We start from the raw sequence: 14,515 nt of genomic DNA, 5'->3' as shown, positions 1-14,515 counted from the left end.
GTGGAAAAGATTGAGTATAAAATGAAAAATGGAGAGAGAGAGTATCAGAGACATGACAAGACAGAGGCTGTGAGAGAGACACACACAGAGACAGAGACAGACAGAAAGAGACAGAGAGGGGTGGTGGTTACATGGTGTTGTGATACAATTGATACCGCAAGTTCTGCTGAGAATTTAGTGATAAACCAGATGCAAATCCGACAGACAGTCTTCGCGAGACTCAACAGTGATTTCGTTCGTTTGTTTATTTATAGTCTGTTCATCTAAGATGATGAAATTAGACTGAAAATAAATGATATTATTATTGTTATCATTTGGATTATTATCATTTCTATCAGAATGATGATTGTTATTATTAATTAGAAATCGACATTTCTGTATATTATAATGAAAACGGAGGTGGTTGATGTGGAGGGGGCGGGGGGGGCCGGGGGGGGGGGGGGGGGGCAAGGGGGAGAGGACTAAGAAAGGAAGAGAACAAGAACAAGAACAAGAACAAGAACAAAACTTTAATCTCCAGGCCTCCGGCCCCTAGAAAGAGGTCAAAAGTACACAATATGGTGATCACTCAACCACAACAAAATGTAAAATACGTACTAACTTAACCTGTAGAACAAAAGTGCTTCTCGTGCATTGTAAATTAATTCTAACTTTCTTCATTGTTGTCACAGAATTCCTGTCGTATCTTCAGGGTATTAAATATATAAACGCATAGTTTACGAATACTGTAAACAGAACCATTCTTCATCAAGTGAACATACGACTGACCTTCAGAGTTCAGATGTTTTTGCCGCAGGTCATTGTAAAGGACACAATTGTTTATAAAATAATTCTGAATAATGCATGTAAAACACTCTTTTTGAATGTAAATACTGACAAGACTAAAGTGATGGTTTTTCGAAAAGGTGGCTTTTTGGGAAGATATGAAAAGTGGAATCTCGATGGAAATGCTCTGGAAGTAGTGAATGAATATAATTATCTAGGGTTTGTTTTTACAACAAAAATGAGTATAAACAAAGGAGTAGGGATTTTAGCAGCAAAAGACAAACATGCATGCATTGACTGTATAAAAAAGAAAGGAAGAGAGAGAAAGAGAGAGACAGAGAGAGAGACAGAGAAAGAGACAGAGAGAGAGAGAACAGAATGTGGAAAAGATTGAGTATAAAATGAAAAATGAAGAGAGAGAGTATCAGAGACATGACAAGACAGAGGCTGTGAGAGAGACACACACAGAGACAGAGACAGACAGAAAGAGACAGAGAGGGGTGGTGGTTACATGGTGTTGTGATACAATTGATACCGCAAGTTCTGCTGAGAATTTAGTGATAAACCAGATGCAAATCCGACTGACAGTCTTCGCGAGACTCAACAGTGATTTCGTTTCGTTTGTTTATTTATAGTCTGTTCATCTAAGATGATGAAATTAGACTGAAAATAAATGATATTATTATTGTTATCATTTGGATTATTATCATTTCTATCATAATGATGATTGTTATTATTAATTAGAAATCGACATTTCTGTATATTGGAATGAAAAGGGGGTGGTTGATGTGGAGGGGAGGGGGAGCAAGGGGGAGAGGACTAAGAAAGGAAGAGAGAGACAGAGAGAGAACAGAATGTGGAAAAAGATAGAGTATAAAATGTAAAATGGAGAGGGTGAGTGTCAGTGATTGGAGAAAGAAAAAAAACAACATAATATTGGAAGGATGTGTGTGAGAGGCGGGACGGGGGAAGCAGGATTAGGACCAAAAAAATTATCGATAATCAAATATTGTATGCACTACTTCTGTAGATTATTATTTGAAAAGAGGTTTATGTGGGGACCTACAATAAACAACCAACTGGACTATGCAACACATAACTAGCCAACTGAAATAAAGAACAGTGTATGTGTGTGTGCGTGCGTGCGTGTATGTGTGTGTGTGTGTGCATGTGTGTGTGTGTGTGCATGTGTATGTGTGTGTGCGTGTCGGTGTGTCGGTGTATGTCTGTGAGCCAGAGAGAGACAGAGACACAGAAAGGGAGGGAGATCCTCTTAAAGAGAAAAAAAAAACATATTTCAACTCGGCTTAAGCTGTCATGTTTGTTTTTTATGACGCGGTGATTCACAGCATGTCATGCTGACAGCTGGTTCAAACCCCACGACAAAAGAAACACTGAGATAAACTAAACTACGATGACATGCAGAAACGAACCAACCACCCGACTGACTTTCCAGCCAGTCATTCAGCCAGCCACCTAGCCGACAGTCCAGCCAACCATCTAGCCAAGCAGCTAGTCAACCGGTTAGATAAACAATCAACCACGCGACCAACCGAAGTCCTGAACAATTATTACTCCTACTGCAGGCAACCAGGAGGCCAGGAGGCCTCTGCAATATCCGGTATGTAATGTGCAAATAAAATCCACTTCTTCCCGTCTGCTGCCCCCCTATCTCCCGCAAACAAACCCCCACCCCTCCCTCTCTATCTATCTATTTATCTCTCAGTACCCTGGTCCCAAGTCAATAAGTGTGTGTGTGAGCGCACGCACGCACACACGCACACACACACACATACACACACACACACACACACACATTGCAGTTTCGCATCGGGACTGTTGCACAAGCTGGGTGAACGATAGAGCGGCGAGGGATGGGACGATGTAGATGTTTTCGTTATGTAATATATACCCACCTCGCTATGCTGGACATGTCGTGCGCTGCTGAACCAACACTGTAGGTGAGTGAACGATTGCTGATTCGATATGCTACAGCACTCCAGGTGAGTAAAATTGATTAATGATTCGATATGCGACAGCAATCTAGGTGAGTAATTGATTAATGATTCGATATGCTACAACATTCTAGTAACTGATTAATGATTCGACATACTACAGCACTCTAGTGAGTAATTGATCAATGACTCGATATGCTACAGCACTCTAGTGAGTAATTGATTAATGATTCAACATGCTACATCTCGCTGGGTAAGTAATTGATCAATGACTCGATATGCTACAGCACTCTAGGTGAGTAATTGATGAATGATTCGACATACTACCTCACTCTAGGTGAGTAATTGATGAATGATTCGACATACTACCTCACTCTAGGTGAGTAATTGATGAATGATTCGACATACTACCTCACTCTAGGTGAGTAATTGATTAATGATTCGACATACTACCTCACTCTAGGTGAGTAATTGATTAATGATTCGACATACTACAGCACTCTAGGCGAGTAATTGATTAATGATTCGACATACTACCTCACTCTAGGTGAGTAATTGATTAATGATTCGACATACTACAGCACTCTAGGCGAGTAATTGATTAATGATTCGACATATTACAGCACTCTAGGTGAGTAATTGATCAATGATTCGATATGCTACAGCATTCAAGTGAGTAATTGGTTAATGATTCGACATACTACAGCACTCTAGGTGAGTAATTGATTAATGATTCTATATGCTACAACACTCGAGTTGAGTAATTTATCGATGATTCGACAAACTACAGCACTCTAGTGAGTAATTTATTAATGATTCGATATGCTACAGCACTCTAGTGAGTAATTCATTAATGATTCGATAGATTACAACACTTTAGGTATGTAAAATCATGATTAATGATTTGATATACTACAATACTTTAGGTGAGTAAAATAATTATTAATGAATCGATATGCTACAACGCTTTATGTGAGTAAAATAATTATCAATGATTCAAAATGCAACAATACTTTAGGTGAGAACAATGATTATTAATGATGTGATGTGCTATACCACTTTAGGCGAGTAAAATGATTATAGGTCAGTAAAATGATTATTGATTCGATATGTCGGGAGCTTTCACGGCCAATGCTGGGCTTATATCACAGATTGACATAAGCTTACAGTTGGACCAACAGCAAAGTGAAGGCTGTATGTTGCAACAGGACGTTATTTACAGCTTACAGTCTTTTGTAAAGGACTATGACCATGAAAACAGGAAGCAAGATTTCACTGGCTGTTAGTGCTGTAGCCTCGGGAGCTAGTCGCCCTTTGGGAACCAACCCGACGCTTGTGTTACGATTGTGTGGATGATAACGATTGTGTGGATGATAATGGTTGTTTCGGTTCATTGTTTGGTCGGGTTAAATGTACCTTGTTTGCATTGGATGGTTAAGGAGATTATTACCTGTCGCAATTTTCGAGTAAATCTTACATTTTACCAACGTGATGTGCTTTAAGTATTATTGTATTTTACATAGTCTCTTCTTTTATATTGTCTCTCCGTTTTGCACGTGTTTCTCTTGCACTTCTTTGTTTAGTGTGCTGCAGCATCCCCTGACACATCAAGCTGTGTCCAGGGTCTATTCTCCTGACACATCGAGCTGTGTGTCCATGGTCTATTCTCCTGACACATCGAGCTGTGTCCATATTCTCCTGACACATCAAGCTGTGTCCAGGGTCTATTCTCCTAACACATCGAGCTGTGTCCGGGGTCTATTCCCCTGACACATCGAGCTGTGTCCATGGTCTATTCTCCTGACACATCGAGCTGTGTCCATATTCTCCTGACACATCAAGCTGTGTCCAAGGTCTATTCTCCTACGAGCTGTGTCCAGGATCTATTCTCCTAACACATAGAGCTGTGTCCATGTTCTGTTCTCCTGACACATCGAGCTGTGTCCATGGTCTGTTCTCCTGACACATCCAGCTGTGTCCACGGTCTATTCTCCTGACACATCGAGCTGTGTCCATTGTCTATTCTCCTGACACATCGAGCTGTGTCCACGGTCTGTTCTCCTGACACAATGAGATGTGTCCAGGGTGTATTCTCTTGACACGAATAGCTGTGTACAGGGTCTGTTCTCCTGACACATCCAGCTGTGTCTAGGGTCTGTTCTCCAGAACAGGTCCTGGGTACGTGACATCCGGTCCCTCAGTCAACAGCTCGCCCAATCGAACAGTGCAATTAGCGATTTAACAAAGCAGATAGATCGTGATGATGACAGACAGTTCGAAAGATTGATAGATCTGTATTACGATCGTTAAACTGTGAAATGCCGATCGATGTGGACTGCTTGAGATAGACTAGCATAGCTCCTTTTCCAGCTCACGTTCGACAAATACCCGTTTCTGAGGGGGAGCAGAAGACATGATTCGGATCGTTATATAAGTACTGGAAACCACCCACCCCCATCTCTTCTTCGACCCCCCCTCCAAGGGGGTATCCGTGTGTTATTGTATGTGTGTGTGTGTGTGTGTGTGTGTGTGTGTGTGTGTGTGTGTGTGTGTGTGTGTGTGTGTGCATGTATGTGCATATATGTGTGTGTGTGTGTGCGTGCGTTCGTTCTTTTGTTTAGCGTCTTTTCACTATCAGTGATATTAGACGTTAAAAAAAAAAAAAAATTTAAAGGGGGGGGGGGGGGGGGGGTGGGGTGGGGTGGGGGCATGGGGTATAACTAACATGCTATTACATTTAACAGTAACAATTCAATAATAATAATTATAATAATCAGAAACCATTAACACAATTCTGAAGTGCATTAAAGGAATGTAGAAATAGGGCTATGAACTAATGCCTGTGAAAGTTCGACCATAAGAACCTCGTCAGAAATAACTTTACAAAAATCATCTGCAGAATTATTATTCTCTTTGAAATACTTGGGCAAGAAGGTACGTAACTGCTGGCAGTGAAACAAACAATGATGCAAGCTGAACTGCTTACCACAGATGCATTTTTACTATACTTTATCTTCAGCGCATCAAGTTTTATACGGAAGAAAGTAGAGGTTATTAATCTTGTATAGCAAGCTGATGGATTCGATATCTTTTCTTTAATAATATTCTCGGGGAATAATGTTCCTTTATGGTTTAAAAACTTTAACTTCCATCGGTTATGAAATCGACCCCATGCTGATTTTTCTAACAAAGTGTATGCATCTTTTACGGAGAGACGGACATGTATTTTTGTCGATTTTTCTGAATCTTGCGCTCCTCTTTTAGCTGCTTTATCAACAGTTTCATTGCCAAGAATGCCCACATGAGAAGGCACCCAACAAAAACTGACCTCAGTCCCTTTAATCCTTAAACAATGTACCAAATGATTTGCCTCAATAACTAAGTCAGGTCTTGTTTCAAGGCTGAATAGTTCTAGAGCATAAAGTACTGATTTGGAATCAACAAAGAATGCTATTTTCGAGAAAACTATTTGATGGCTCACTAAGTAGTTCAGAGCTTGTATAATAGCAATTAGCTCAGCTGTGAATATGGAAAGGTGTTTTCCAATAAAGTAAGATTTTTCAACTTTAAAGGCAGGAATATAGAAAGCCGCACCAGCGTTTTTGTCATCAAGAACAGATCCATCTGTAAATACATGGAGATGATTCTGATATTTTTCTGTTATATGAATTCTGGCAGTACTTGTCGTGATATTGATGTTTTCTTCCTTTTTTGTTTCAGAATAAGTGATATCAAAATCCGCTTTCAACATTTCCCAAAAAGGAACAGGAGAATGATGTGGTTTTGCAGCTAACTCTTTCATGTTAACTTCAGATTCTTTTAACAGATTTGAAATGTAAGTTGCAACTGTTTCTTGTGATGAGATGGCTTTAGCTCTTTTAGGAAAATCAATGTCTGATCTTACTGTCAGTTCATCAGCAATGAATTTTTTTGTCATTGAAGTGTACCTCACAGCGAATTTTGCTGTTGCTAACTCACGATGTTCATTTAAGGGAAGAATTCCGGCTGTTTTGTATGTTTCCTGATTGGATGCATGAGAGGGCACTCCGAGGGCAATTTTGATAGCCTTACAGTCTACACTTTGAATCTTTTGTAATAGATATTTAGGTGCACTGAAAAATATTTCTTGTGCATAGGTTATCTTAGATCTTACAAGGGCCATGGCAAGATGAATCAATGTTTTTGTATCCATTCCCCAGGGTAAGCGGCTTATAATTTTCATAAAATTGATACTTTTCCTTGCCTTTGTTAAGATGTAATCAAAGTGAATGTTCCATGTCAGCTTTGAAGTAAGATAAACGCCTAAAAACTTCACTACCTGTTTATAATCAATGACGTCACCAAGTAATTTAAAAATGGGTGTGCTAGATGGGTTACCACATGAATTAAACAACATCATACATGTTTTTTCAGTCGACAAAGCTAGACCATTTTCAAACATATAGTTACCAATGTTATCGAGATCAGACTGATACAAACGACGTATATAATTCTGTGCTCTTTGTGGGGTTGACTTTTTTAGATTGACACCCATCCACATACATACATCATCAGCATACTGTACTAAAACTACACGATTTGACAATGCCTTTGGTAGATCCTGAATAAGAATATTAAAGAGAATAGGGGTTTTAACTGAGCCCTGTGGAATTCCCATGTCAAGTTTATGTGGCAAAGAATAATGTGTTCCCACCCTTGCTTGAATAATTCTATTAGATAAAAAACTTTTAATATACTCATAGAGATTACCAGATATTCCAACTGATTTCAGTTTGAATAAAAGACGTTTGTGCCAAACCTGATCGTAGGCTTTTTTTACGTCAAAAAACGTTGCGAGGACCCTTTTTCTGCGGGCAAACTGATGTTTTATTTGAGTTGTAATCTTTACTAGGTGTTCGACCGTTGATCTTCCTTTTCTAAATCCAGCCTGGTTCACTGGAATGATATTGTATTTTTCGCAGTAAGTTATAATTCTAAACAGGACTATTTTTTCCATCAATTTACAGACATGCGAGGTCAAAGCAATAGGCCTGTAACTATTTGTATTACGTTTAGGTTTTCCTGCTTTTAAAACCGGTACAACTATTGATGTTTTCCATATCTGTGGTACAGTTCCAGATGTCCAACATTTCTGATATATTTTGTGTAGGAAAACGATACAATTTTTTGGGATGTGTTTTAGCATCACATTCGATAGTGCATCGATTCCAACTGAACTTTTTTTATTGCCAAATAATATACTGGTGGAAAATAATAATTTGGAAGTTTGGGAAGCTTACATGCACTGATATTAAGTGACTGCAGAATCAAAACATCACACTTACTTGATGCTAGAAAATGTTTCAAATAGGCCAGGTTAGATAGAATAGATCTGCAGTTCCACTGGAGCAGCCTAATTTGCAATTGCGTTTGTTTTTTCATTACTGATTATCTTTCCTATCAGAAGTGTACCTCACAGCGAATTTTGCTGTTGCTAACTCACGATGTTCATTTAAAGGAAGAATTCCGGCTGTTTTGTATGTTTCCTGGTTGGTAGCATGAAAGGGCACTCCGAGGGCAATTTTGTTAGCCTTACAGTCTACACTTTGAACCTTTTGTAATAGATATTTAGGTGCACTGAAAAGTATTTCTTGTGCATACGTTAACTTAGATCTTACAAGAGCCATGGAAAGATGGATCAATGTTTTTGTATCCATTCCCCAAGGTAAGCGGCTTAGAATTTTCCTGCTTTTAGAACTGGTACCACTATCGATATTTTCCATTTCTGTGGTACACTTCCAGATATCCAACATTTCTGATGTATTTTGTGAAGGAAAATGATACATTTTTCTGGAATGTTTTTTATCATCTCATTTGATATGGCATCGATGCCAACAGAACTTTTTTTATTGCTAAGGGAAGCTATTGCGGTTTGTAGCTCTTCATATATAATAGGAGAATTAAACCACAAGTCATTTTGCGGAGTCGGATCACTGTATAAAGGACTGTTTTCTTCTGGGTGTCTTACACTCCTGTGATAAACCTTCGTTTTTACTATTTTGCGCAAACATTTCAACAAAGATTTCTGCCTTTTCCTTATCTGATAGAAATTTGTTTTGTGAGTAGTTTGATATTGGGCAACTTGGCAACTTGATTCCATTTTTCATTTCTTTCATTTTTGTCCAAACTTTATTTCAGTCTTTATGATCTGAAATTTCTTGTGAACAAAACGATGACCAATAATTTTTTTTAGCTTGGGCTATGTTACTCTGAGTGTTTGCTTTCTTCATTTCTTTGTGCTTTTGGGGGGCTCACTGTCCGCGAGGTAGTTCTTAAATGTTTCTTTCTTGTAATTAACAGTCTTTCCACATGCATCATTCCACCAGGCATTGCCTGAACGGTCACCCGACTTCACACCCTTTACTTTTGGAATCGACATATCAGCTGCTGACAGAACAACTGTAAAATTTGAATACATTTCATCTATGCTTTAATTGTCAAGTTTTTTCAAAATCTTGAGAGGAAAGAATGTTTTGAAATAAATCCCAATTTGCATTCTTGTAGTTATATTTTGGTACAGTGTCAACGTTATCATTATCAGGCCTATAATAATCATCAGCTATTGTAATGATGATAGGCACATGGTCGCTTCCCAAAGTGTCTTTATGTGTTTCCCAGGTACATGATGGAGCTAGAGCTATTGCGGTTTGTAGGATATAAGTGTTAGGTCAATTGCTGTTGGTCTGTGTTTAGAAACGTCAGGAATTCTAGTAACACTACCATCTTTCATTCAAAAGATAAAAGGGGCTGTCAACAATATTTTCGATTGCTTGTCACAGTTCTACAGTTCTTTTCCCAGAATGGAAAGTGGGCATTGAAATCTCCCGCTATTACCCATTTGCCGGGCTGTTGTTCTTGTACTGTTCTAAGCCACTCAGTATTTCGGTCGTTTGGGCCTTTCGGAAGATAAACAGAAAGAATGTTAAGAACTTTTTTGTTGCTGAATTCTATTGTAGCCGCACAAGAGTGTATTTCAAAGCTTGCAATAGATTTTGAGATAGGTGACTCACAAAGATTATAAGTATATAAATAGCAGTACTTATCTTTTTGCCCTCGTTTCCAGTTTCATATACTGGTGGAAAACAATAATTGGGAAGTTTGGGAAGCTTACATGCACTGATATTAAGTGACTGTAAAATTAAAACGTCACACTTATTTGATGCTAGAAAATGTTTTAGATAGGCCAGATTAGATAGAATAGGTTTGCAGTTCCACTGGAGTAGCCTAATTTGTAGTCGCTTTTGCTTTTTCATAATTAATTAACAATCTATTCTATCAAGCAGGAATATAGTTTTTATTTAACATGTATTTCGGTTTAAGGTGTGATGTCACGTTATCATAAGATGGTAAACGCCTGTGTGTGTGTGTGTGTGTGTGTGTGTGTGTGTATGTGTGTGTGTATGTGTGTGTGTGTGTGTGTGTGTTATTGTGTGTGACACGCAGAGAGAGACAAGACACCCACACCCACACCCACACATCACGATGAAAGGCTGTCCGCGCAACTTCACACGCCTGGTCTTCCTTCTGGGAAGCTGCAGCTTCATCCTGTGCGTGGCCATGGCGCTGTCACTGCGAACAACGTTCCTCAACTTCCTCCCCGCTCCCTCTTCTCATCCTCCTGCCGCCAAGACACTGGACCCAAAAACCTACATCTCTCTTCACCCTCCACACTCAAACCAGCAAAGCCATGTGGGCACAAAGACCGACATTTCCCGGGACCAGAAAGGAACGGATTTCGGACGAGATCCACGGGATCTCAGGGAATCGGTTCCCACTGTGCACGACAACGCTGCGGATCTGAAGGAGTTCCGGAGCGCACAGGAGGAGTCCCGAAGACTCCACGAGCTGTTTCTGACCGCCGAGGATCGGAGTCCTCCTCCGCTTACAGCGGTGAACTGCACACCGCTGATGGTACAGGACGCCTGGGGGAACACCAGCCGCGGAGACCCTGCACTGGGGGTGAGAGGCGGTGGGGGTGTTGGGGGTGGGAGTGAGGAGGCCGGCATCAGGAGGACCCGCAACATGACCGAGCTGCTGGACCTGACCCAGAACTGCACGCGCTACCTCCTCGGCTCCGGCTTCCGGTTCGCGGTGGTCAGCGAGGAGGAGTTGTCTTTTCCTCTGGCCTTCAGTGTTCTGGTGTACAAAGACCTTGAGCAGGTAGAGAAAGACACACAGACACACACACAGACACACACACACACACACACACACACACACACACACACACACATCCCCACCCCCAACACACATACACACATGTCCACACACACACACACATACGCACCAACCACACCCACACAACACACACACACACACACACACACACACACACACACACACACACACACACACACACACGCAAACCACCACCCACACACACACACACACACACACACACACACACACAAGCACGTGGTGACCACACACCGCTGTGCAGGTGGAGCGGCTGCTGAGGGCCATCTACAGACCCCACAACGTGTATTGCCTTCACGCCGACCGCAAGGCCTCCTGGTCCTTCCTCAGTGGCCGTGCGTCACGTGGCAAGATGTCTGCCCAACGTGTTCCTGGCGGAGAGCTCTTTGTCCGTGCAGTGGGGAACCATCTCCGTGCTGGAGCCTGTGAGTGGTTTGTCGGCCTTCAAGTTGTCATCCGTTCACACATGCACGCCACGCCATGCATGTACGCAGGCACAGACACACACAGTCACAGACACACAGACACACAGACACAGACACACAGACACACACACACACACACACACACACACACACACACACACACACACACACACACACACACACAATATGTAATCAATCAATGAAAGATAGAAAACTTTCGTCCACTCAGAGAGAAGGAATATTAACTTCTTAACCCCAAAAATAAGTGTGTGTGTCTGTGTGCGTGCATGCATGCATATATGTATCCACGTAAGCATGTGTATGCCCCCAGGAACTCCAATGCATGCGGCAGCTGCTTGCACACAAGGCACCGTGGCGATACTTCATCAACCTGACTGGCCAGGAGTTTCCCCTCAAGACCAACAGGGAGCTGGTTCGAATCCTGAGAGCGATGAAAGGGGCCAACATCATCAGTGGAACCACAGACAAGTGGGTGGGCGAGGCTCAGTGGTCTCGTCTTTTGTGCAGTTTGTGGTTTAGGGTCACTTCCTTTCTTTCGTTCAATTCTTTCTTTCTTTCTTTTCATGCCTTTATTTCTTTCTTCTTCTGTATTTCTTTTAGAGGTATTTTTGTTCGCTTTTGCTCATTTTGTTCTTCTGCTCAACCTTCTCTCCGCCCTCTCCTCCTCTTCCTCCTCCTCCTCCTTCTACTTCTTCTCCTTCTGCTCAACCTCCTCCTCTTCCTCCTCCTTCCTTCCCCCCTCCTCCTCCTCTTCCTCCTCCCCCTTCTTCTTCTCCTTCTGCTCAACCTCCTCCTCCTCCTCCTCCTTCGTCTTCTTCTTCTGCTCAGCTTTCTCCTCTCTTCCTCCTCCTTCCCTTCCCCCTCCTCCTCCTCCTCCTTCTTCTTCTTCTTCTGCTCAACCTTCTCTTCTCTTCCTCCTCCTTCCCCTCCTCCTCCTCCTCCTCCTCCTGCTGCTGCTTCTTCTTCTACATTTGTATCGTCTTTTCATAAAGTGTTCGAATGTTTTGGTGAGGTGGAAGAGGAGGAAAGAGAAAGGGGAAGATTTATACACCGACCTCATCAATCAGGTAGCTGTAGCAACAGCAACAGCAGCAGCAGCAGCAGCATTATACCCAACAAGAAATAAGCACTGGAGTTCTTTATAAAATGAAGGTACATCATTCAAACCACTGCTGCTTGTGCTAGCTATCGGATAGCATACAGGTAATGCATGGGTAGAGATTTAAATCTCTCCATACGAACGACGAAAGAGACGACGTTAACAGCGTTTCACCCCAATTACAACCATCAAAATATTACAAGCGGAAGGCTATTACACTGAAGAGGTGAATGTTGACAAAGAATACCACAATTCTGACGACGGAAGCTAAAGGTTGGGTCATAGAGACACCCACTGGACATCCAAGGGGTCTGTGTAGAGGAGAAGAGAGGACTGGCCGTACTGAGTGAGTTAAAAAGCCTGGAGATTTCCCATCCCCCATCCCCACAACCACCACCCCGCAGGTCCCCCGCTCCTACCCACCCACCAACCTTCCATTGAGAAGGATGCTCCAAGTCCATTCGGGTGTGGTGGTCGAATGGTTAGAGCGCTTACCCGAGTTTCCTGAGTTCGAACCCCACTTTCGGTGCACCGGGTGAGTTAAAGGTAGGAGATTTTTTCCGATCTCCCAGGTCAACGTATGTGCAGACCTGCCAGTGCCGGAACCTCTTTCGTGTGTGTGGGCACGAAGAAGGTCGAATACGCACGTTAAAGATCCGGTAATCCATGTCAGCGTTCGGTGGGTTATGGAAACAAATATATACCCAACATGCACATCCCCGAAGACGGAGTATGGCTGCTTACATAGCAGGGTAAAAAGGTCGTGCACATAAAACGTGACATGTCTGTGTAAATGTGAGAGAGAGAGAGAGAAAGAGCGTGCGTGCGTGCGTGCGTGCGTGTGTGTGTGTGTGTGTATGTGTGTGTGTGTGTGTGTGTGTGTGTGTGTGTGTGTGTTACAAACATGACTGAATGACACAGGAAACGAATGATAAGCGCCCAACGGCAGCTCTCAGGTAGGCAGCCTGTTGTGCAAATGACTCCATATTTGTACGAGTAAAGCACTTAGAGAATGGTCCATGACCGAGGATAGGCGCTATATATAAGTATCCATATTTAATCGTCATTATCATCATCGTCGTCACCATCACCATCATCATCATCGTCATCATGATCATCGTCGTCATCATCACCATCATTCAAAATACCCTTTATTTGACGTGCACACACAGCGACAAGCGAGGAAGAAATGTGAAACACATTCTTATCATTTATTCAAGACTGGGGAAGATCTGTTGGTGTAGAATATGTCACACATGCCGGAGGTGGCGCCGTGGCCAGTGTTCACCAGTGATCTGGGTTCGAAGCCCCCGTTTCGGCATGGTGTTGTGTGTGGGAAAGGCATTGCACTTTCCTCCGATTTTCCTTCACTCCACCCACATGTGAATGGACACCTGTCTTCGGTCGGGGAAGGAGAGGACTGGGCCCCACCTTCCTGTGAGGGGCAGGAACCAGCGTAAAAAAAAATAAAAAAATAAAAAAGATCCTGAGACAAAAGTGGGGATGGATCGGCCATACCTTGAGGGAATCACCATCCAGCACTACACGCCAGGCCCTGACCGGGAACCCCCAGAGGAGAAGGAAGAGAGAACAGCTGGAGGCGGGACAGTGAAGCAGAGCTCAAGAGGCTGGGATCCAGCTGGAGGGATGCAGAAAGGACAGGCCACAGTCGAGTTCGGTGGAGAAACATCGTTAATGGCCTGTGCTCCCCAGGGAGCGAAGGGCCTAAGTACGTAAGTCCTATGCCTTAGACACAGTGAATATGAATTCCCTGCCCCTGCCTATGCGACCGTTAGAGGCAACGTGACTTTAACTCTCTCCATACGAACGGCGGAAGAGACGACGTTAACAGCTTTTCACCGCAATTACCACCATCAAAATATTGCAAGCGGAAGGCTCTTACACTGAAGAGGTGAATGTTGACAAAGAATACCACAATTCTGACGACGGAAGCTAAAGGTTGGGTCATTGAGACACCCACTGGACATCCGAGGTGTCTGTGTAGAGGAGAAGAG

At 42.5% G+C, this 14,515-nt stretch overlaps 1 pseudogene across 1 annotated transcript in view; it reads left to right on the top strand.

The window, feature by feature from the left end:
- The first annotated feature begins 2,596 nt into the window (after positions 1-2,596).
- LOC143282509 (N-acetyllactosaminide beta-1,6-N-acetylglucosaminyl-transferase-like) overlaps positions 2,597-14,515 on the top strand; it is a 13,762-nt pseudogene continuing 1,843 nt past the window's right edge. The window contains exons 1-4 of the transcript XR_013055269.1: positions 2,597-2,726; positions 10,203-10,919; positions 11,200-11,380; positions 11,712-11,869. The product of XR_013055269.1 is annotated as an N-acetyllactosaminide beta-1,6-N-acetylglucosaminyl-transferase-like (transcript). The remainder of the gene's footprint in view (positions 2,727-10,202; positions 10,920-11,199; positions 11,381-11,711; positions 11,870-14,515) is intronic.

Source organism: Babylonia areolata, chromosome 5 (genome assembly GCF_041734735.1).
Source record: "Babylonia areolata isolate BAREFJ2019XMU chromosome 5, ASM4173473v1, whole genome shotgun sequence".
NCBI classification, from domain to species: Eukaryota; Metazoa; Mollusca; class Gastropoda; order Neogastropoda; family Buccinidae; genus Babylonia; species Babylonia areolata.
Note: the sequence above shows the minus strand (reverse complement) of the source record. Positions and strands in the feature narration are given on the sequence as shown.